The sequence below is a fragment of the Rhinolophus sinicus genome, chromosome 17 (assembly GCF_057876585.1).
Source record: "Rhinolophus sinicus isolate RSI-liver-muscle chromosome 17, RSI-T2T, whole genome shotgun sequence".
Lineage (NCBI taxonomy): Eukaryota > Metazoa > Chordata > Mammalia > Chiroptera > Rhinolophidae > Rhinolophus > Rhinolophus sinicus.
In genome coordinates, this window is record NC_142517.1 from 6380441 (window position 1) to 6403364 (window position 22924).

Genomic DNA, 22924 nt, shown 5'->3' on the forward strand with positions numbered 1-22924 from the left:
GCTCGCTGCGCCCCCTCCCGGTCACTTGGACAGTGCGCGCTCCAGCTCCTGCATCCTGGGCAGATCTGCTTCATTTCAGCCCAGAGGGAGACAGTGACAAGACCCTCTTTCTCCTAGTGTCACAAAACCTTAACGAAGTAGCCCCGCCAACCAGCAGCCCAAAACTGATCCCCAGCTTCGGCTCTTTCCTGCTTTCCAGGCTTTCCTCTGGGAATAAATTACTTAGTGCCAAGAGGGTAAAGGTGAGACCCAGAAGGCTAAACCCGAAGGTTCCCCCGGCACCGAGCGCCCTGCGTTTCCAGTTTCGTATCGGAGGGGCGGGAGTTGGCTGGGTTGTTTCCGCGCCAGCTCAGGTTTGGGGAGGGGTCGGTTGGAGTGCCCTCCTTCCCAGCCTGGTGCTCTCAGCACACCAATAAAGGTGAAGATGGGCGGCGGGTGGGTGTCTCCGGGTCTCGGGTTCCATCCCTCCCCGCCCCCGCCTCTCTGGAACGCGCTGTGTGGCCGCTTCTCTCCAGCATGCGGCGCTGCGCTCGCTTTTATCCCCGGAGCCGCGTCGGTTCTTGCGCTGACAGCGGGGCTCAGCCAGTCGGCTGGAATTGAGTAGCATTCACTGAATCTGCAGCTTTCATGACGTCTCCCTGCGTGGTCCATCACTTTTCTCCCAGCCGGGGATTTTTTTTCCGCCACTCTTGCCTTTTCCCCCTTTCCCTGTCCCTGCCCAAACCCACACCCCTCCGCCCCTCCTTTGGCCCCCGCGCCCACCCCTCCTCTCCGCTCTCGGCCAGAGGGAGCCAGTTTGAAGACGGCCGCACCTGGCCGGAGAGGTCGCGCGGGCGGAGGGGTGGGATCCGCGGGAAGCGAGCCCCAGAGCTGGATGCACCGCGAGGAGAATGGAGTCTCCTGACAGACTCCCGGGGCTGCTGTGAAATTTGACCATCTGATTCCAGGGTTGTTGTTTTTTTTTCTTTTCTTTTTTTTTCTTCTCCTCGCCATCTATCGTGTAGTGAATGATTAAATCTTGCTCCGTTTCAAGAAAGGAGATCATGATTGAGTGAAATCACCCTGTCCGCAGCAGGTAAGCGGTGTGCTGAGTTGCTCGAAGGCGAGAAGCTGGCATCAATCTGGGCAAGACGTTCCCAGCCCTCGGGTCTCCACCACCCCCTCCCCAAGTCGCCGCTGCCGCTGCATGCATATCCACTCGAATGAGAAGCCAGATGCCCAAGTCAGGGGAAAGGGAGACGCCGATTACATAACAGAAGGGAAATCTGTTTCATACGGTTTTCATTAGCAACTGAAAACTCGCAAGGGGGGTGGGGAGAGGAGGGGTCTGCATGTCCTGGGCTCGCAGAAACCGTCAGTTATTGCAGACATCATTTCAACATCCTTTGGCAAAGATGAAATGAATGCACTGATTGACTGGCAGGGGCGGCTTGCGGTGTAGTCATTTACAGTTGGGAAAAGCCCATTGTCTTTGTGGAAAGCTGTATTCTTGTTCTTTGCATAGAGGAGAGAGAAAGAGAGAGAGAGAGAGAGAGAGAGAGAGAGAGAGAGAGAGAGAGAGAGAGAGAGAGAAAAGAGAAGTGAGAGAGAGAAGTGAGGTGTGGGGGGAGAAACAGACAGGCAGTGTGAAACAATAACTCGGAACTGTTCTCTGTCAATATAACAGACGTGTGATATGACGACTACGAGCAGGGAAGGGGAAGCTCTCCCTGGACGTAAACTGAATTATTTTGTAATCAGCAGTGGGGAAAAGCCTTCAGGTAAAATGAGATGTTTTTGGCATTTAGGGGGTTGGATGAATCCATTGATTTGCTTTTTCCTGGTATATTTTCATTTGCATCCAGACATTAAGCTTGGATTCGTTTTAACAGAAATAACATTAGTATCCCCAAAACCCAATAAAATCTTGGGTCAATCCACAGGTATATCTCTTGTACCAGGCTTAATGTGGAGAGGCTCTTAGGGAGGAAATGGATCTTAATAGAAACAGTCACAGAAATGGGGTGAGATTAGTGGAGAAACAAAATACCAGCATTTTCCAAAGAATCCCGCCTCCACTCCTAAAAAAGGAAGGGAGGGGGGCGAAACCTCGTGTTTGGGAATTAGAGATTCATTACATGTTTAGAGTGTCGCCTGCCTGCTTTTATGCAAAGTCGGCCAGTCCGAGGGAGCCCCACAGAACAGGACGCAATGCCACTTTCCAGCGAGCACCGTTCCCTGCCTACCTATCTTCTGCTGAGAAACCGAGGACGAGGATGCCCAGGAGCTGCTGAGAAAGAGAAAGGGGCTTGCTGCAGTCAGAGCTGAGCTAAGGAAGCTTCGCCCATTTTGCCCAGTGAGCTAGCGTCTCCATGGCGACTCAGGTGGGAGGGAAGAAGGCAGCTCCAGTTACACACACACACAAAAGTTGGACAAAACTTTCCCAGCTCCAGGCAAATAAATAAGCTAGCCGCGTGCCCTGTGGAAGGTCCCAGGGCATCGGCTCTGCCCAACTTCCTGTCAGCGACCAGCGAGGGGGCGCCTAGAACCGGCAGGTGCCCCGCAAACCTCCCAAAGTTGCCCGGGGGCCCGCTGACTCGGTTAGGGCCGCGGGTTCCGGATTCAGCACCAAGGCCAGAGCACGAGCGCTGGCATTCCCCCTTCCTCCTGGTCCGCTGCCCCAGAAAGCAGTTAACTCCTTTGATCGCGGGAAGTCACTCACTTTCTGTAAAGGACCGATTCCCTTGCCCGTGCAGAATATGGGTATCTCATCCTCCACGGAATCGTGTGGGAAAGAGAAGCTTGCACGTCATCCATTCCACACATGGTGGGGCATCAGAGTAGCTATTCAGAATCAAGAACACCTAAGCAGCAAAAGATCTCAGATGAACTGAGAACGGAGAAAGATCTGTTCTTCGGGGTGAAAGCGGGACACACACACACACACACACACACACACACACACACCACGGATCCGTCTCTAAGGAGAGTTGTCTAGTTTCAGCCTTTGGCTTCAAAAGCATGCATGCATTCCTCACCCTCTGCTCTTCTCTAACTTTTTATCTGAGGTAGATGGCAGAAACACACTGTGGGAGCACCCTGGTCAGTGAGACACCAGCCAGCCAAGTCCTGTCTAGGGGTCCTGAGACCCACCAGGGAGGGGGGAGTAGTTTACTCCTGGTCTGGACCAGACTCCTAAGCAGAGCTGCTGAGTTTCAGGAAAGGGAGGAAAGTGCGTTAGCGAGATGAGACCCACTGACTGTATCTTCAAGCCAGCATTTGAGCAGAGTGGCTAAATTTACAAGGTTGCCGCCATAGGAAATTGAGAGGAGAAGTCATTTTCTTAATAGAAGCAAAGAAGAAATTGTGCGACAGGGGTCAGTTTATTATCAGTCGAGTTCCATTTCGACATTCATACAGGGAACCCAGGTAAGTCCCTCCGGCGTCCTACCTTTCCCTTGGGCAAGGCTGGTCTCTGCCCTGCTCTCCTCATCTTGGGTAGCAGGTCCTCACAACCCCACCATATGGACTGATACTGATGAGGAAAAATAGTAGAGGAAGGTGACAGTCACATTTTGAGTAGAAAGCTTTTTAAAGTGGCATTCGGGTGTTCCAAGGCACAGTTTGAATTGCAGAGCCCAGTCAGGTTTGGCAACTAGTTGGAAATGCTCATAAAGCCTCTGAAATATCTCTGGCTGCTTTTCTCTGTTGAGGATGCACGTGTGTGGTCTTGAGCTGGTTCTGGTTTGTTATTTATGAAGGTAAACAAGATGTATCCTGGTTTTTCTTGCTGGGTAAGTTGGTGCTTTCCAAAGATGATGTGTATGCAGCACTCAGGATTTGGTTACAGCAGTGTGTTTATACCTTCTAGTCTTTTTTTTTTTTTTTTTTTCATGATCACTAGTGAAGGCAGAAGCAGTCTGTTTCAAAACTGGGGAAAGAGTGAGCTATTACACTGTTTCTTACCTTTCAGTTCCTGATGGATATTGACAAGTTTATCTATGGTCTAATTTATAAAAGAGAACTGATGCAGTGTTAGGACTTAAACAAAGCACCTGTACCCTGGCTTTGCTCCATCTGATACCATCTGCAGAAGGGAAGTCGAGATTAGTTATGAAGATAAAGCCATACAAGAATATGGATTATTAGAAAAACAAAGTAATATATTTGTGAGTACTAAAGTTCAGTTTCTCTCATGAATTAAAAAAACAAAGGTGAGAATGTAAATAATCTAGGTATAGGAATTTGCTCAATCAATAACTTTTAGTTCTGGTAGATTCCATGCTTGTGTCCTCAGTGCTGATTTGCCAAACTATGACTTGCTTTCTTCCTCGGTGGTTAATTGCTGAGCAAAGTGTCAACACTTCCTTATGACAGCCTTCCTTATAATAGCATACTCCAAAATAATTGGTTTACCCATTTCAAATAAGATTTGTTAAGGAGAGCAACTTAAAATGTATCCCTGTACACTTGGAGCCATTTTTTGTATTTTTTAATGTAATACCTCATCCTGGTATTTCCTAACAGAAAAAAAAATTCACTTGTAAGACCCAGGTCTTTATTTACTACATAGAACTTAACACAGGTTGTTTCCTTTGAGTACACAAAAAGGCTTTCATTCACACTCATATTCCTCCCTATCTTCTCACAAACTATCTCTGCTTTACAGGATAAAAAGACAATAAGACATGAGAAACTTCAGAATAGCTGTTTAATAAACAATAGAAAAAAGTCATTATAGAGTAAAAATAAGTAAATAGAGTCTTATGGAAGTGTAACCCCATTCACTGATTTTTCACAGGTAGGAAGTGTTACATTCCTCAAGGGTTGAATGTTGATCATGTGAATCTCCATGAAAACAAGATAAACCCTTTTAATCAAAATGAGCAGGTAGGCAAGACAAAGCTCTTCTCTTTTTCACTAACTCTTGATTAATCAAATGATATGTAAGCACTATGTAGATTAATAGAGGAAATGGACCACAGAGTCAGAATAAGGGAAAGGAAGGAAGCTAGGGGAAATGACAGTTATTTATTTTTACCAGATTTAAAGTGATGATACTTTCCAAACCAAGGTGTTTTGTGTTTTTTTTTAATTCATTGTATCAGAACTTTACAGTTGGTGGAATTAAGATGTTTGACCAAATTTGAATTTATAGCTTATTGAGATAGCATTTATTATTTCTTTTCTTTACTTTCTCTTTTTTAAAGATTTATATTAAAATATATATATATATAGCTAACATACATTATATCAGTTTCAGGGGTACACCATAGTTATTTAACATCTATATACCTTAAGAAGTGATCACCGTAACCAGCAACCATCTGACACCGTACCAGCTGTCACAATATTATTGATTATGTTCCCCATGCTGTACATTACACCCTGTGACTTACTTGTTTTATACCTGGAAATATAAACCTCTTATTGCCCTTCATCTTTTCCCCTCCTTTTTAAATTTTCAATTACAGTTGACATTCAATATTATTTTATGTTAATTTCAAGTGTACAGCATAGTGGTTAGACATTTATATAATTTAAGAAGTGATCCCCCTGACTAGTCCAGTACCCACCTGGCACTGTACATTGTTATTACCATATTATTGACTATACTCTCTATGCTTTACTTTACATCCCCATGACTGTTTTATAACTACCATTTTTACTTCTTAATTCCTTCACCTTTTTCACCCTGTCCCCTCACTCCCTTCTATCACCCCAATAAATGAAGTATCCATCTGACACCGTACATAGTTATTACAATATTATTGACTCTATTCCTTATGCTATACCCTACATCCCCTTGACTACTTTGCAACAACCAATTAGTACTTCTGAATTCCTTCCCCTTTTCCAACACCCCTCCCATGTGGCAACCATCAAAATGTTTTTTATGAGTTTGCTTCTGTTTTGTTTCTTTATTTTGTTCTTTAGATTACACATATAAGTGAAATCACGTCGCATCTGTCTTTCTTTCTCTGTCTGACATACTCTATTCAGCACAACGCATTCCAGGTCCATCCATGCCACTGCAGACGGCAAGAACCCATTCCCTTCCATGGCTGAGCAATATTCCATTGTATATATATACGATCTCCTCTTTATCCATTCTTCCATCAATGGACACCCAGGCTACATCTTGGTTATTGTAAATCTTTTTCCATCTCTTTACTTTCAGTCTGTGTTGTCTTTCAGTCTAAAGTGAGTCTCTTGTAGGTAGCATATGTAAGGCTTTTGTTTTCTTATCCATTCATCCACCCTGTGTTTTTCATGGGAGCATTTAATCCATTTACATTTAAAGTAATTGTTGATAAATATGTAGTTATTGCCACTTTACTATTCTTTTTTTTATCTTATTTTTTTGTCTTAAAGGAGTCCCTCTAACATTCCTTGTAACACTGGTTTGGTGGTGATGAATTCCTTTAATTTTTTTCTTGTCTGGGAAGCTCTTTATCTGTCTTTCAATTTTATTTTTTTATTTTTATTTTTTATTAGTTTCAGGTGTACAGAACAATGTAATAGTTAGACATTTATACCCCTCACAAAGTGATAACCCCCCTACACCAATCTACTACCCCTCTGATGTCACATAGTTACATACAGCCTCACATTTCCACTGTCTCTATTCCTTATGCTCTACTCCACTTCTTGTGAATGGAGATATATATATATATATATATATATATATATATATATATATATATATATATATATATATATATATATAATTATACTTGACATTCATTATTATTGTCCTTCAATTTTAAATGATAACCTTGCTGGGTAGAGCACTCTTGTTTGTAAGTCCATGCTTTTCATCACTTTGTATATTTCATGTCAATTCCTTCTGGCCTGCAAAGTTTCTGGAGAGAAATCAGCTGAAAATCTTATGGAAGCTTCCTTGTAAGTAACTAGTTGCCTTTCTCTTGCTGTTTTCAGGATTCTCTCTTTGTCTTTAACCTTTGCCATTTTAATTACAATGTGTCTTGGTGTGGGCCTGTTTGGGTTCATCTTGTCTAGGAATCTCTGCACTTCCTGGACTTGTATGTCTATTTCCTTTGCCAGGTTACAGAAGTTTTCAGTCATTATTTCTTTCTTTTTTTTTTTTTTTTTTTTTTTTTTCATTATTTCTTCAAATAGGTTTTCAATTCCTTGATCTCTCTCTTCTCCTTCTGGTACCCCTATGATGTGAATGTTGGTACGCTTGATGTTGTCCCAGAGATCTCTTAAACTATCCTCATTTTTTTGGATCCTTTTTTATTTTTGCTGTTCTGATTGGGTGTTTTTTGCTACCTCATCTTCCAAATCACTAATTTGATCCTCTGCTTCATCTAGTCTGCTGGTGATTCCTTCTAGTTCATTCTTCATTTCAATTATTGTATTCTTCACTTCTGACTGGTTCTTTTTATGGTTTCTATGTCCTTTGTTATGCTTGATATCTCTTTGCTGAAGTTCCCACTGAGTTCTTTGAGCTTACTTATAACCACTGTTTTGAACTCTGTATCTGATAGGTTGCTTGCCTCCATTTTGTTTAGTTCTTTTTCTGGAGTTTTCTCCTATTCTTTCATTTGGGACATATTTCTTTGTTTCCTCATTTAGATTGTCTCTCTGTGTTTGTTTCTATGTATTAGATATATCTGTAATGTCTCTTAGTCTTGTCAGGTAGCCTTATGTAGTAGGTGTCCTGTGGGGCCCAGTGTTACAGTCTCTCCATGGTCACATGCACTGGGTGCTCCAGGAGTGTCCTTTGTGTGGGTTGTGTGTGCCCTCCTGATATAGTTGAGCCTTGATTGCTATTGGCATGTCAGTGGGTGAGATTGACCCTCAGGCTGATTGGCTGTGGAGTTTGGCCACGTCTATAGCTTATGGGCTGATGTGTGCAGGGCTTACCCCACTGAGTGAGATCGATCCTGGTGGGGTCTGGTGCCTGTTCAGACCACCGTTCGTGTGTGCCACTTGTGGGGCCAAGTGAGTGTTTTTCTGCTGTGGTCTGAAGCCAACTTCCAAGTATGTTCGTTCTGGGGCCTCTTGGGAGGGGCTCTGGTGCAGGCGCAGGTCAGCCACTACTTGTGACTGGTAGGGAGGCTACCTAGTAGGAGCTAAAAAGCAATCTTAAGTTGTCCACTGCCAGTGCTGGACCTACAGGCACATGGGAGAGGCCATGCTGTGAACTGAGGATGGCTACCCCCAGTACCAGGCCTGAGTAGCTCCACAAAAAGCCAGGACACCCAAGGCCGACTCCCTTAAGGTTCAGCCACTGATAAAGCCTCATGGAATATGCAAGTTGGGTGAGGCAGAGTTTCAGGGAGTCACTAGAGAGGGAAGAATGGTGTTCACCAGCTTAATGTAGATTCTGGTTTGGTGCCAGTGCTGAGCCTGGAGCTATTCAGCAAGTCTCAGCACACTAAGGCCAGTTGCCACCTGCCTGGGGCCTGAGGACTTTGTCAACTTTCCAAGAAAGTGTGCAATGCTGTCAGGGCTGCTGCTTGAGGAGAAAGTGCCTCCAGCATTGCGGCAGTTGGGTGGGGTGGGGTCCCAGTGAGTTAGCAGGGTGGAGCAACTGAGCTCAACAGACCAATCAGACTCATATTTGGCTGTTAGAGGAGAGCTCAACACAGGAAAGATGGCACGGGCCTGCCAGCTGTGTGGGAGAAAGACCCCACACAGGGAAAATGGTGACTGTCCTCAGCCTTCACCTCAAAACCACACACCTCAGTCTTACCCCCACATGTCTCCGACACCCACCCCCCCACCCCCCCCGCAAATACCTGTCCCTCCACCAGAACCCAGGGTGAGTGCCTGCAAGCAAGTAAGCCTGTGTGCGGCCCTTTTAGAGGATGCTTGGATTTCTCCCAAGCCTTCTTTCCCACCTGATGGTCAGAGCCCCACTGTTTTTTCACAGCCAGATGTTGTGAGGGCTTCTCTTCCCAGCACCAGTACTCCGGGCTGGGGAGCCTGGTGTGGTCTCTTGTTTTCCTGGGGGAAGCCTTCATGGTTGAGATATGCTATCTTCCCATTTTCACCTGCCACAGGGAGGTTTGGGGCCAGCCTATTTTTAGTCTGCACCCCTTCTACATGTCTTGACATGGCTTCTACTTTATATCCTTAGTTATGAAACTTCTGTTCAGCTAGTCTTCAGAAGGTTCTCCAGGTTGATTATTCTATAATTTAGTTGTAATTTTGATGTGTTCACGGGATGAGGCAAACTCAGCGTTTATCTATTCTACCATATTGGATCTCTCCTCTTTCCTTTATTTTCAATAATTGTTGTTTAAGTGCCAAAAGAGAATTGATTCATCTGGATTTTTATAAAATTATTAAATTTGGTAATATGGACAAAAGGGGAATTGGTAGTTAAGATGAAAAATCATCAAGATACTTGCGTTGAATTAAGGTTCTTTTTAGTTGTAGTTAAAGTGTTTAGGAAGATAGAAAAATTAAATGAAGTCATTTGGGATAAAAATACATTTTAATGTGTATTTTAAATAATTCGTTCTAGAAATAATTAAGATCCTGTAGAAAGAAAGATCATCATAATTGCAGTCAGTGTTTTAATGGTATTCTGACTCTCCTCTGATAAAAATACTATAATATACACCTACTTGATATCATTGTACTAGCACTAATTAATAACACAAAGTAATCTTCCTCAAATGAAGAAGAACATTGTCATTTTAAAAAGAATATTCAGTATTTCCTAAACTGTCACTTTGGTCTAATCTTACTTGTTAATCAATTCTAGGTATTCATTTATTTATTTAATACTGAATTGAATAGTTACTTAAACAGACTCTCAAAGGATGATTCTGCTCAGCGCATAATTTTCAAATGGCCATTCAAAGCTCTGTTTTGTCCAGATGCATTAAGACCATCAAGCAACTTTCTTACTTACAATGTATGAAGTTAGCCTTAAATTTTAATCAAGTGGCTATTGAATTCATGTCCTTATAGATGAATACAGGTCAGATTAATCCCAATAACCCCTTCATTCTCACGTTTCACATTTCCTGTCTACGGCTCTGCTTAGGACCAGGGAGCACACAGTACTGGTGGTTCTTTCAGTGATTACTTCCAGAGATGTGGTTGCTGGAATGAAAACTTTACAAAAGGAACTAGCCAGTAAGTCTATGGATAAAATGATCCATGTCCTTGCCAACAATTGTTTTGTGGGACTAAATCTGAACATAGTATCTGCGATGCAAGAGACAAATCTATAAATTAAGTTTGAGTCCTGGTGCTGTAGCAGTTTCCTCTTTAAGCTTACAGACATCCACTTTTATCCTACCCAGAGTGAGAACTGATTGTTTTTTTAACGATGTGTTGTATCTTCCTCATATCATCTAATAGAAGTGTATGTGAGTGGAACATTCTTGGGAAGCACTGCTTGGTGATTAAGGCCACAGGCTGTGGTGTCTAAGTAGTAACCGCATTTGCACGGAGCTCTAGGTATATCTGTCAGCCTTTGCTGAGTGTGGTGTGCTAACAGCCATCCCAATAGCTCAGTGGCTTACAAAATAAAGAGTTGTTTCTTCTTCACGCTACATGCCTTTACTGGTCAGCTGTGGCTGTACCCCCACCCTCGAGTCTTCTTCCTTCTGGGATCCAGGCTGAAGGACCAGTCTGATCAGGGGCATTCCATGCCAGTGTCAGAGAGAAAGAAGAATGCCAAATTAGAACTAGCTCTTAAAAGTCCTGCTCAGAAATGGCACAGGTTATCCACTCACATTCCGTTGACCAAAAGCAAGTCATGTCACACCGATACCAATGGTCAATGAAATGGAGATGCATATTTTTCTCACAGTGAGGTACTGCAAGTCATATAGCAACAGGCAGAGAAATATAATCTTCCAGAGAGGGAAGTGAATAATTGGGGACCGTTATATAATCCACTACACTAACTGTGTGTCATTTATCAACCTTAAGCTCTGGGCTTGCTTATCTCTAAAATAAAAAATAGTAGTCATTACATGTACCCCAGAGATGTTATAAGGATTAATGTGATAATGTAAGATTCTTAGCACAATGTCCAGCACAAAGTAGGCACTTTATAAATAGTAGATGCTATTATTCATTTGTTACAACGTATTAAGTTCCGTCCTCAGTGAAGCTATGCAGACTGTGTTAATTAGATAGCTGCTACAACTGAAAATCCGTAAATCTCAGCAGTTTAGTAAAATAGAAGATTATTTCTCATTCCTATAAATCCAATTGGCTGATTCCATACAGAGACCCAGGTTGATGGACACTTTATCATCTCTAACACTTGGTTTTCATGATCTCCTGAGTGTTGATATCCAATCGGCAGATACAGGCAGAGAGGGAGTAGATGATTATCCAAGAGATTTTTTTTTTTTATGATCCAGGCCCAAAAGTAATTATATCACTTCTACCCATATTCTATGGTCATACCTAACTGTAAGAATAGCTGGAAAATGTTGTTTAGTGCTGTGCCCAAGAGGAAGGGAATGGGTAAGGTGAATACACTTGAGTCTTTGGCATAGACATCCAATGTTAAACATGCCTGTCTGGCTTCCCAATGTAAATGTCCGGCATCAAAGAAATACAGCTAGTATGGACCACAAATACAGCTAGAGTGGGGGCCGAGCAGGTGATGTGTCCCAGTGGTGAAAAGGTCCCTGATGGAAACTGTATATTGTTGAGCCCTGGAATCATTCTTCCGTGGTGCATTTTAAAAAAATAAATTCATTGGGATCTTCTTTTGACTTTTGGAGTGGGTGTGTTTGATTCTTACAAAAGAGATGCAAATACATATTGTTTAACTGCTGGTGGCTGAACCATTAGACACAGAGAAGAGCCAACTTCATAACCCATGTTCAAGAGCAAGTTGCTAATCTTGACAGTTACACCCACATCGTGTCTGAGCGTGCTGAGGAATTAGATGCTGTCCCCCAATATCTAGTACTTGCTGTTGACTAGCAATCTGCATGTTGTTTTGAGTTGCATAACTCTCTATAGGTTAGACACACGCTCTAAGTTTAGGTTGAATTAATCTAACAGTAGTCTGTGTTCTCCTAAAAATAGACCACGTAATCTGCAAGTAGTCTTAGAGAACTCCTGCCTGCCTCAAGAAAAGCAGGTACCCTTGGAAACTAAACTCTATACCTTTTCACTAGAACAGAGAAAGACCAGCCTTAATGACAAACTTACAATCTAGAAAAGAGAAATATCAGGGGGAAATAGAAGAGAAGCTACGAGACAAAGAGTCGGGAGAAACATGGTGGTGATCCATCATGTTATATCTCTCTGATGTCATTCCCTCTCAACCAGGGCCCCAAAGTCACGGTGCATTGATGCAGAGCACAAGGTTCCCAACCTGAAGTAGTGAACACCTACCACACCTGCCACTAATATGATGCCTTAATCCTTCTATGGGGCAGTTTTCCTGGATTTGAGTACTCTGGAACATTTTGAATATCTTGCCATTCCACAGTGAATAATGGTCTATAGTGGAACTTCTGTTTAATGAAGAGAGTCTCAGCCAGTGAATACCCTAAAGGTATATCTACCTTCTTGAATTTTCATCAGCCCTCCTGGGGTGACCAGAACCACTGCAGTCACAGTGCAGCATATGAAGAGAAAAGACACCAGGAGGAAGGCAAAGAAACTATTACAGATGTGCTGTCCTGCAAGGGATTCCTTCACTGACAAGGAGGTTAATTAAGTGGCCTCCTTTTTATCAGCAGTTGAGGACTGTTAAGCCCCACGCCAGCATCCTCGTGTCTCCTTTCTGGCCACAGGTGGGTCTCTGTTGGGCAGAAGGAAACATCAGAGCTGACAGAAGTCAACCTATGTCAGTGATTCCCAACGTGTGTCCCCAAGCCAGCAGCAACAGCATCACCAGGGAAAATGGTGACACATGCAAATTGTCAAGCCTGCCTCACACCCAGTGAATCAGAAACTCTGGGAGTGTGCCGACCATCTGCATATCACCACCAGGGATTTTGATGTACATCAAAGTTCAAGAACCACTAGCTTAGGTTTTCCTCAGATCTGCTCTGAGGAGGAACTCTGAGGGAGCTGCCCAACTCACCGGCTTCTCATAGTGAAGCCCTCCAAGCGTGTGCATTTGAGAGCCACACAAAGCCACAGCTGGAGATGGAATGCCTGTCTTTAACTTCCACTGCAGAAGCAGAGCTCACCTGGACTCAATGCCTAGGGGAAAAGACAGAAACCAAAAGGCTTTTGTTGCAACAGATAAAATATGCACCATCACACTAAGTGGCAAAGGTTTTGGGCACAAAGCAAGGGCTTCTCAGTTGCCCTCATTGTAGAAATTAACTGCTTAGTCTTTTGGAATTCCAGTTAATCCATCCAGAAGTTTTAATTCTTATTTTAATTTAATAGATTCATGTATTATCCTTTAAATAAAAGACACTGTCAGTGAAATAATAATGGTATACTCTGGAGAAAAACCACATTACAAAAATTGAATAGAGGGCTTATGATGGCACACTGTCATGCAGTCAAGTGAAGAATAATTATAGTTACATAATGTTCACTTTTACTTAAAACATCTCTTGACCATCTGCATATTTCCAGAACTTGACCTTTAATAGTGACAGCCTGTATTATCATGGCTCCTTGGACCAGTCAGTCAACAAATCTTTAAATGGATCTACTAAGTAAAGAAGATAGAAAGGGAAACAGAGAAAAATGTCCTGATTCCACCCTAAGGGGCATTAGAGTTTAAGGAAATAAGAGTATCAATGCAACAATAATGTACCAAACAAAAAAGCATAGCATTAAACAAGAGAGTTTAAGTAACAGAGAGGAAACGTGATAAGGGCTGGTGTCAGTAGGAAGCATCTGAGAAAATGGTAGATTAAGGAATCTTGGAGGAAGAGTAGCCTTTTGATCGGGGAAGGGGGAGGAGAGGGCTTTCCAAATGAGGAATCCACCTGCATCCATGGCAGTATTGGCAATGAGGGTTGGTCAGGCAGGGCTATGGAGAAAACGGAAAGCCATGCATTGGCATGAAACTGGAGGTCATAGATCTTTGAGCAGTAACTGCTTTGATTGGGAGCAAGCAGAAAGAGACACAGAGATTTTCATTTGGCAGCCATGGGCAAGGCAGCCTTGAGAGGGTACAGTGGGATCAGGAGACAGCTGGCTGCTGACAGAAGGGGAAGAAGACCAAAGCTCGCTCAGAGTAGTAAACTGATCCCGCTTTAGTGCCTCCAGTGGTGTTGAAATCACTCATGAACTGAGACACCCGGCTGGTGATGGATTCAGCCCAAAGAAAGCTCTAACATCACACCCCTTGAGCAAGAGGGACCGCATGTGGCCATGGTGCAGGTGTGGAGTGTTGAGGTCGTTCTGGTAAACAAATAACATGGTGGGGAGACAGCCGAGTGATCACTACAACAGCGAGTTATGGCTGGGGCGAGAGCAGTGGCTTCACGTGCAAGCAATAGGCGGCAGCATTTCAGAGCACGTCTTTGGGGATTTCTTTCCTGACACTGTGGGGACAAGTAGGCCCAGGGGTACGAATGGGGTATTGTTAATCCTGAAGATGACGGGACCATTTTGTTTTGTGGTACAGAGCAGAGAGAGGAGACAGGACTCCTTTCTCATTGGCAAAAACAATGTTGCTTGGTATTCGTCTCAGTCATTGGTGGGTGTCACAGATGTCTATGCTCGTGGAGAGCACTCACGTAGCCTCACGGAAGTCACTAGGGTTTAGCCTGACCCTGAACAGCGCGAATGGAGGAAACATGGAGTCTCGGGTGAATCCTCTCAGGACCCACCACTAACCCAGAGCTCCCACTGAGCTGCCACCGAAGAGAAAATATAAAACTACATGGATCCACATTAATCTGAAAGCGCCTCAGTGGCGTGGCCATTCAGTACAATGTGAGGTGTGGGTCAGATCTAGAACTGGCAAATAAGTGAAGATCATTTTCACAACACCTCAAAATCATAAAAATAATGAGCTGAAATACCTTGTTCTCGCTGAACTTTATTTGTCAGGGAAATAGTTTATTGGGTGTGGCCCATGGAGATAAGAGTCTTGATTCTCTGTTCCTGTTGTGTGTATAAGGGGCGTTTATTTTAAATGAGCAATGCTGATCCTTTTGTGAGACTCGGCTGTCATGGGGAGAACAAAGAGATTATGCTGGGCTCTGGGTAGTCATGGCTTTATGGGGGGCTATCGGATCAGAAAGTACATCTTGCCTGAAAATTTTTGACTGTAAATAATCACCAAAATTTCTGACTGTAAATAATCACCAATAACACTGAAGGCATCCACAGTAGCCCACCATAAAGTGGGTAAAACCTGGATTTGGGGGCAATTGATAGAAAAGATGACATTGTGGTTATACTGTGTTTCCCCAAAAATAAGACCTAGCTGGACAATCAGCTCTAATGCATCTTTTGGAACAAAATTAATATAAGACCCAGTATTATATTATATTATATTATATTATATTATATTATATTATATTACCCAGTCTTATATTATCGCAAAATAAGACCGGGTCTTATATTAATTTTTGCTCCAAAAGACGTATTAGAGCTGGTTGTCTGGCTAGGTCTTATTTTCAGGGAAACATGGTAGGGACAAAACTAGTCTGGGATAGAGTAACTTAATTAAAATCTACTGATCATTTTCAAATTTTTGTCACTGAGTTAATAAGATTTTCTTAAAATAAGCAGTTGTTAAAGTATATTAGACCTTTTGTGGTTATCCCCAACCAATCCAAAACAGATTGTCCTTTTATTGCAAAAGGAGTGTCCAGAGGCCATTAGCACTGAGGATGGACCCTGAGTGTCCTCGTGTGAAATCATAGTTCTCATTCAGCTTCTCAAGCTCTGGCAACATGCAAGTATTGTTCTAGTTCTTTCCTCTCTTCACGGAAGGAATCTGGACTCAGGTTACTTCTTTCCTTATTAAAGTTCCAGATGAGCTAGAATAAAGCAACACTGGATCCGTGGAAGGCCATATACACAGCAGTCACCTAAGTGACAATCCCTCCATACCCATCCTGGCTTCTTCCCATGCCTGGTTTCAGAAGCAAGGGACCTGGTTCAGTCATTTGTGCCTCATAGTCTAACCACAAAACAGATCAAATCACTCTGTGCCCTTATAGCACCCCCAACATTTCATAAAGGACCAATTATATGAGGAAAAACGGAGAGAGAGAGAGAGAGCAATCCCACTGAGTTGACAAAGAAAGGGAAAACGCTGAGTAGGGCCTTGAAGCCCTTAGCCCAAGAGAAGGATCTCGGACAGTGGGTAGGGGAAAGGATAGAAATTTCTAATAAGAGAGAGAAAATGGGCCTGAGGTATATGCAAGAGGGCCTCACTGAAATCAGAGCTTCTGACACCCTAGAATCTCTTTAAAAGGAAGGGAGGGTAATTCCTTTGCTGTCATCTCAGAGAAATCAAAAGGATACACTAGGTGACTCTTAAGCTACATGTCCGGGTCACAAAATTTGAGAGGCCAATTAAAGCCTATTTGAAATTTTCACAAAAATTTGAGGTCCTGTTCTCAGGCTTGAGCTGTCTCCCTCTCACGGTGGCTGCTCTTCCGTGGGCCTTGTCGTGCAGCCACGGTGCCAGCTGATGTGTGCCTACAGCTGCCAGGCTCCAACCGCTTTGCCAACACGAACTAGGCTTAGAAATCACTGCACCCCCTTTTGTTTCTCCCCATGGATTTCGTGGAAGAGCCATTCAATAAATGGTGTTTGAATAACATTTCTCTAATGCCTAACATGTTCTGATTCCCGTAAAGCTATTAGAAACTATTAAAATTATTTTTAAATGGCTTTCTTTAGAAAATGAATACAGACTATATTATTCAAGCAGTCAAATTATAGCCATCTCTAAAAGTTGAGCAAAGACCCAACGAACAAGAAATAAAACACACCAATTCCGTATATGGAGGTCAGAGGGGAGATGCAAAAGAAAGGGCGTTTTTCTTCTCTCACAAACATGTACTAGTGAAACATCTATTTCAGGTGTCACTCACACACAGTATTTGAATGAAGGAGTAAAAGGCAGAACTGTGTGTTTCAGATGGGACAAGGCAGTAACATTCACTTTCCTGAACCATGTAAAAATTAGAGCTCCGTCATTTCCAGGTGGTTGGTTTCTGACATGTCTGTGTTGGTGTTTTCCTCCGGTTGCTTTAAAGACCTTCAAAACCGAAACCTTGTGCCACTAGCTGTAACCACAGGTCCTTTCCTGAAACCTGAGAGATGGGCGTCACGCTATTCTGTGGAGTGAGCTATGACAGACTATAAACTAGAGCTGTGACAGCTACAATATAGGGATAAATCTGGAAATAAACGCATTAAACGAGTAAGCTGTTTTCTCTATCCTTTGCTTCTAAGAGGATATGGAAAATTATAATCAATTTAATGATTTTATACTGTTTTAAAATGGCAATCATATATGTTACTTCAGGAGGCAGGTGTTACTTAGAGCTTGATTTGTGGGACTTTGAAGAAGAAATAAGTTTCAGCATAGAAGAATGACCCAGATACACCAAGGACACCCACACCCTCAAAGGCTGAACTATGTCCGGCCCGGCACACTCACCACCTTCGGGAAATGAGCTCATGATTTTGGAAAAATCTTTCACAACTGAATTTGAAATCCTAGGGTGTCATTTTGTTTACTCCTGAGTTGAAAAGATAATCCCAATCATTCAATGAAACCAGACCACCCCATTCCTGAGGCGGTTTTTAATCACCCAAATTCTATAGCAAAGTCAATACTGAATCTTGTGAGTACAGATGAGTTTCAAAATGTCTCTGGGCTTGTGTGTGTGGATGGGAGAGCCCTCCACGTTTATGGAGTCATAGAATGCACGTGTAGCTTTCATCCCAGTGGCACTTGCAAATCCACCCTACTGTCACTTCCACCAACGGATTATAGAAAAAGTGCAATGTGGGCATAGCCTGACTTCTGGAAACCCATCTTCTCTTTCTCTGAGATAACTTACTTTTAAAGTAAGCTGCCAATTGTAACTGTCCCATTGTTTTAACATTTCAACAAAGCAAGGAATGTTTGTAGCTAATTCCAAAAAGTTAATAGATTTTGGCATTAATGAAGCCTGTAGTCATATAGCTTGACTAAAGACAATAAAATAGTCAATTTATTTTACCTGAGAATTTCTCATTTATTTGTTATGCAATTAAGCTATACTGAAGGTAGAAAAGGGTGAAATTTCAAATAAGCCAAAGAAAAGTGAGTGGGGAGGCCACACTAAGCTGGAAAGAAAGAAGGAAAGAGAGAGGAAGAGAAGGAAGGAAACAATATATACATTAAATATATGGGTTTACTTATGCTTTTTAACTAAAACCAGATTGTCTTATATACACTATTCTGTTGCCTTGTTTTTTGGGGTTTTTTTAACCTGATAATTCATCATCAACTTCTTTCCAACTCAGTAACTGTGGGTGGTTGTAGATTTCTTTGGCCTCATTTCCTTCTTTTGTGGGCCTCGCGCCCCAGAATTCATCCCCTCACCCAGAGACCCTGGCTGTTCCACGAACATGATACCGTGTTTCCCCGAAAATAAGACCTAACCAGAAAATAAGCCCTAGCATGATTTTTCGGGATGACATCCCCTGGACATAAGCTCTAATGCGTCTTTTGGAGCAAAAATTAATATAAGACCCGGTCTTATTTTCAGGGAAACATGGTAGGTACTCACTTCATCCAGTCCTCGTAATTCCCTGTTTCCTCCCCTGGGAATGTCCTCCCTACATATTTCCCTTTCTTCCTTCAAGTCCTTACACAACTGCCGCCTTCTCAAGGAGGGCTTCCTTTACCACCCTCCATAAGTCTGTGGTCACGCAGACCCTCTGCCCCTCTCTGACATACCCTCCTTCCCTGAGTTAATCTCCTCCATAGTATTTGTTACCTTCTAACGTGCTACATAAAGTAGATGCTGATTTTGATTATTTTCTGTCTCCTGAAATAGAAAGTAAGCTTCCCAGGGGTAGTTTTTTTTTTCATGGTTGTATTTGTCAGGGTTCTTTAGAGAAACAGAACCAAAAGGAAATAGCTGTCGATAGCTATCTAGGTATATCTGTAGAGATAGAGATAGAGATAGATGAAGAGATGCAGTTATTGAGGCTGAGAAGTCCCACAATGTGCCAACTGCGAGCTGTCCAGGTCGATAGACCTGGGAGCCAGGGAATCCAATGCTGTAAATCCCAGTGAACAGGAGATGGCCTGAGATGTCCCAGCTCAATCCACGAGGCAGGAGAAGAGAGGAAAATGCCTCCATCCTCCACCTTCTGTCCTATTCAGGCCTTCAAGTGACTGGATGATCCCCACGTGGGGAAGGCAATCTGCTTCACTCAGCCCAATTCAAATGCTAATTTCTTCCCTAAACACCCTCATGGACACACCCAGAAGTATTTCCTCTGATCACCCCATGGGGTGCCAACCTGACCTGTAATTAACCATTGCAATGGTGTGTGCCTCACATCACAAACATTGCCCAGAGCACAGTAGGTACTCAACATTGTTGAGCACCTATAGAATATCATTGTGATGGCTGTACTGTAAGCAATTCTGAAACATGCTTACCGTGTATGTACAACATCCTTTGTTTTGGACATTTAGTTGTTTTCCTACTTGGTTGTTGTCAACACTGCTGTCACAAGCCTCCTACGCACATTGTATCTTTGTACACACCATGTCAGAATGGCTCTTTAGTATACAGTATTATAAATGTAATTGCTGGGTAAAAGAGTAGGCACCTTTTGAAAGCTCTTGTTACACTTCACCAAACCGCCGTTCCACCGCCGCCCAATGAAAGGGCTCTAATCCACTGACCCACTGACCACATAAGCAACCTAAATGGATGCAAAGCAGTTTAAAGAAACTGAATCAGGTCCTTCTCAGCTGTGAGAAGCTGTACCCACTTGAGCCACTCAGCTACACACTCCAGGCCAATTATAAAGGAGGAATTAACATCAGACATTGGGCAAAAAACGTTCCTGTGGTAGAAATCATATGATACAAGTTTTCAGAAATAAAACCCCAGTCATTCAGCCAATTGATTCTTACAAGAACCCAGTAAGAAAGGGTACACACTGCCATTGTCCCATTTAGTAGATGGTAAACCAAAGGCCAGGTTCACATCGTGCAAACTAACCAGGGTTTGTAATCAGTCAGGAGTCCCGACATCTGGCCGTGAACTCTTCCCACCTCTGCTCTTTGAACATTCTCCCAGACTTTATTAAGATTCACTCTTCAATCAGTGTTCACACTGTCTGCCTGTATCCAAGGTGTGTTCTGTTGAAGAGATTTTAAGAGTTGGCAAAACCGTGGCAGTATATTAGCTTCTTGAAATACTATTATACATTTTAGACTTAAGGGCAGGGGAGAGAAGGGAGTTGGGAGGACAGAGGGAGAGGGGGAGGGGGAGGGGAGGTGGGGAGGGGGAGGGGGAGGGGGAGGGGGAGGGGGAGGGGGAGGGAGAGGGAGAGGGACAGGGACAGGGAGAGGGACAGGGAGAGGGACAGGGAGAGGGACAGGGAGAGGGACAGGGAGAGGGACAGGGAGAGGGACAGGGAATAATCCAGCTAAGGGCTGTTTCCTTAACAATAGCCTTTGTAGTCTGCTTGGCCATAGCTCAAGGCCCAAAGAGTTCTTCCCTCTGAGTTCACAAACTATTATTAGTTTCACATGTGCAAGAATATCATTGAAGAGATGCCATGATTTCTACTGAGATTATACACAAAAGATAAAGATCTCTTCATCTTGCACAGCCTTCCACCTCTCCCCAAAGACATCTCAGCATAACATTTCTCAGTAGATGGAATCATCTCTCCCTTTATTATCAGATTCCCCTTAAAACCTAAGACAAGTACACTCATTCGAGGCTTGAAGGTTTTCCTTCTCCACAGAAGGAAAAAAGTCTTCTTTTTTTTTTTCTATGTGAGATTTTTACCTGTCTTTTTTTAAAACATTGAAAAATATTTTGTCAAAAAGGATATTTAAGAGTTTTGTCTGCATTCAAACTTCAATGAAGAAATAGTGAAAGGATAGTATCATCAACATCTGTAAATTTTGCATGAATTAATAGGAAAAGAAATCTCTTTCCTGGGCTATGTCTTTCATTTTTAAAAGCACAAATGCATAGATATTATAATGATTCAGCTCTTCCAATACCTCTGATACCCACGTTTGGTATTACCCACGTTTGACAGATGGAAAGACCGAGGCTCAGAAGGAAATAGCTTTTGTCCCCCAGCAATGCAAGAAGTCTGTGGATTGCAATCTGTAGCTCCATCCACCAACTATACCCTTTCCAGAACACCAAAAAAAACGGTAGCACATTATTGGCATTTTTTTTAACTTAAAAGAAATGAAATCCACTGGGAGGAACGCTTTGCAGTGGCCCATCTGGAGTGGGATTTTCCATGACCAGTAAAGACTCTGGAGCCAATCTGATGACCATTCAAATGAAAACAACAGGTTCCACTGGTGCCAGGCTGGAATCAGCACCGAAAATACTCAGACAAACAACGCTGCAGGGCCACCCCGGCCACCCCGGCATACAGCTTTAACAGGTCTGTGGTGACCACACACACACACTGCTACTTCTTCAGAGCCTCCCAGGTGGCTTGGAACGGCAGCCAGTGTGGACAACTCATGCTGGTGAACACAGTCCAGTGTTCAAGGTTTGCTTCAATGGCAATAACAGATGTCTTCCTGTATAGTCTCTCACGAGCTCCAGCTCCGGAAGTGCTTTCCCATCTGTGATCTCATTGGACCTTCACTCTCCGGGCAAACAGCGATTGGGTTCCACGGGTTCGCAGGTGCTGTGGTAGCTCAGGAGCCAGATAAGAAAAGCATGTCTTACTGAGAGGTGGAGCAGAACACATGGCTGTGGTGCTGAGGCTGTCCCTGAGGTGGCTGTCCCCAACGGGTACAGAGCAGTTGTGACAGCTGCGCAGACCTCTGGTGAAGCCAAGGGTTAGAAGCAGAGATGCACTCAGTGAACACAGGCATCTGAGGTGTCCCTCGTGAAGAGAGAGGCTTGGCAGAATGAGGGAGCAGAGGGCGGTGTGACAGGACAAAGCTGTCTGTTTCACGGCCTTCACTACAATCTTGCATTGGCTCCCCGTTGAGATGAAATCTAAGGTCCTGGTCCTACAGTACGGGGTCACGAGGTTGGCCCCTGGCCCCCTCCTCCAGCCACTGCAGGAGCCACACCCAGCAGGCCTTCTCTGTGAGATCTACATCTAAAGCCTTTTTACTGAGCATAAGCGCATAGGTGAAACGTGCGTGCGGTGGAGAGCGCCCTCAGCTTGGTGTGACAGGTCATTCCATCCACCATGGGCAGCGCTGCCAGGGCCTTCTTTCTCCCTCCCCAGTCGCAGGCTTCACCTGGCACGTCTTTGGCTCTCATCCAGAGTTACTGTGCTCAGAGTCCTGTTCCCCATCCTTGCTGGGCAGCACCTTGGATAGCGCCAAGCACAGAGACCAGCTTGGGTGGACACCCCAACAGGACTGCAATGTAACAGTAGCGGGGGCTTCTTTTTAGAACTGTCTTCAAAAGATCTGTGGAAGCCAAAGCAGCCGCGTAGAGTGGCGAGAATCGGTTCTCCCCAATTCTGTCAATTCTGGCATTTAGATGTTCTGTTTAAACCCCTCAACAAGATGAAGCCCGGCCTTGGTTCCTGCGTGCCTGTGTTCCTCACCTGATTCCTTTCTGGCTCTGGTCCATCGCAGCCTGCTGGCCTCCCTCGGAAAGAGCCTGGGCAGTGGTGCCACAGCTCCGAGATGGATTCCCAGTGGTCCCGGCAGCAGACACTAGCTGCTTCTTTTCCTTTTTGAAGCTCAAGTGCATTTTCCGAGGCAAACCCAGTGCTCCAGGCACTGTCTCCTCTTGCCTGTTTTTGGCAGGGACGTGTCTGCTAGCATAGTGCTTCTGGGGCCCACGTTCAT

At 43.7% G+C, this 22924-nt stretch overlaps 1 protein-coding gene across 4 annotated transcripts in view; it reads left to right on the top strand.

The window, feature by feature from the left end:
• The first annotated feature begins 521 nt into the window (after nucleotides 1–521).
• Nucleotides 522–22924, top strand: part of KCNJ6 (potassium inwardly rectifying channel subfamily J member 6) — a 237937-nt gene continuing 215534 nt past the window's right edge. The window contains exon 1 of one of the 4 annotated variants that reach the window (XM_074325378.2): nucleotides 522–1075. The gene's annotated coding sequence lies outside the window, so the exon portion shown is untranslated. Of the gene's footprint in view, nucleotides 1076–3216; nucleotides 3409–22924 lie in introns of those variants that run through there. The other 3 variants (XM_074325384.2, XM_019730320.3, XM_074325365.2) reach the window with 3 other exon arrangements.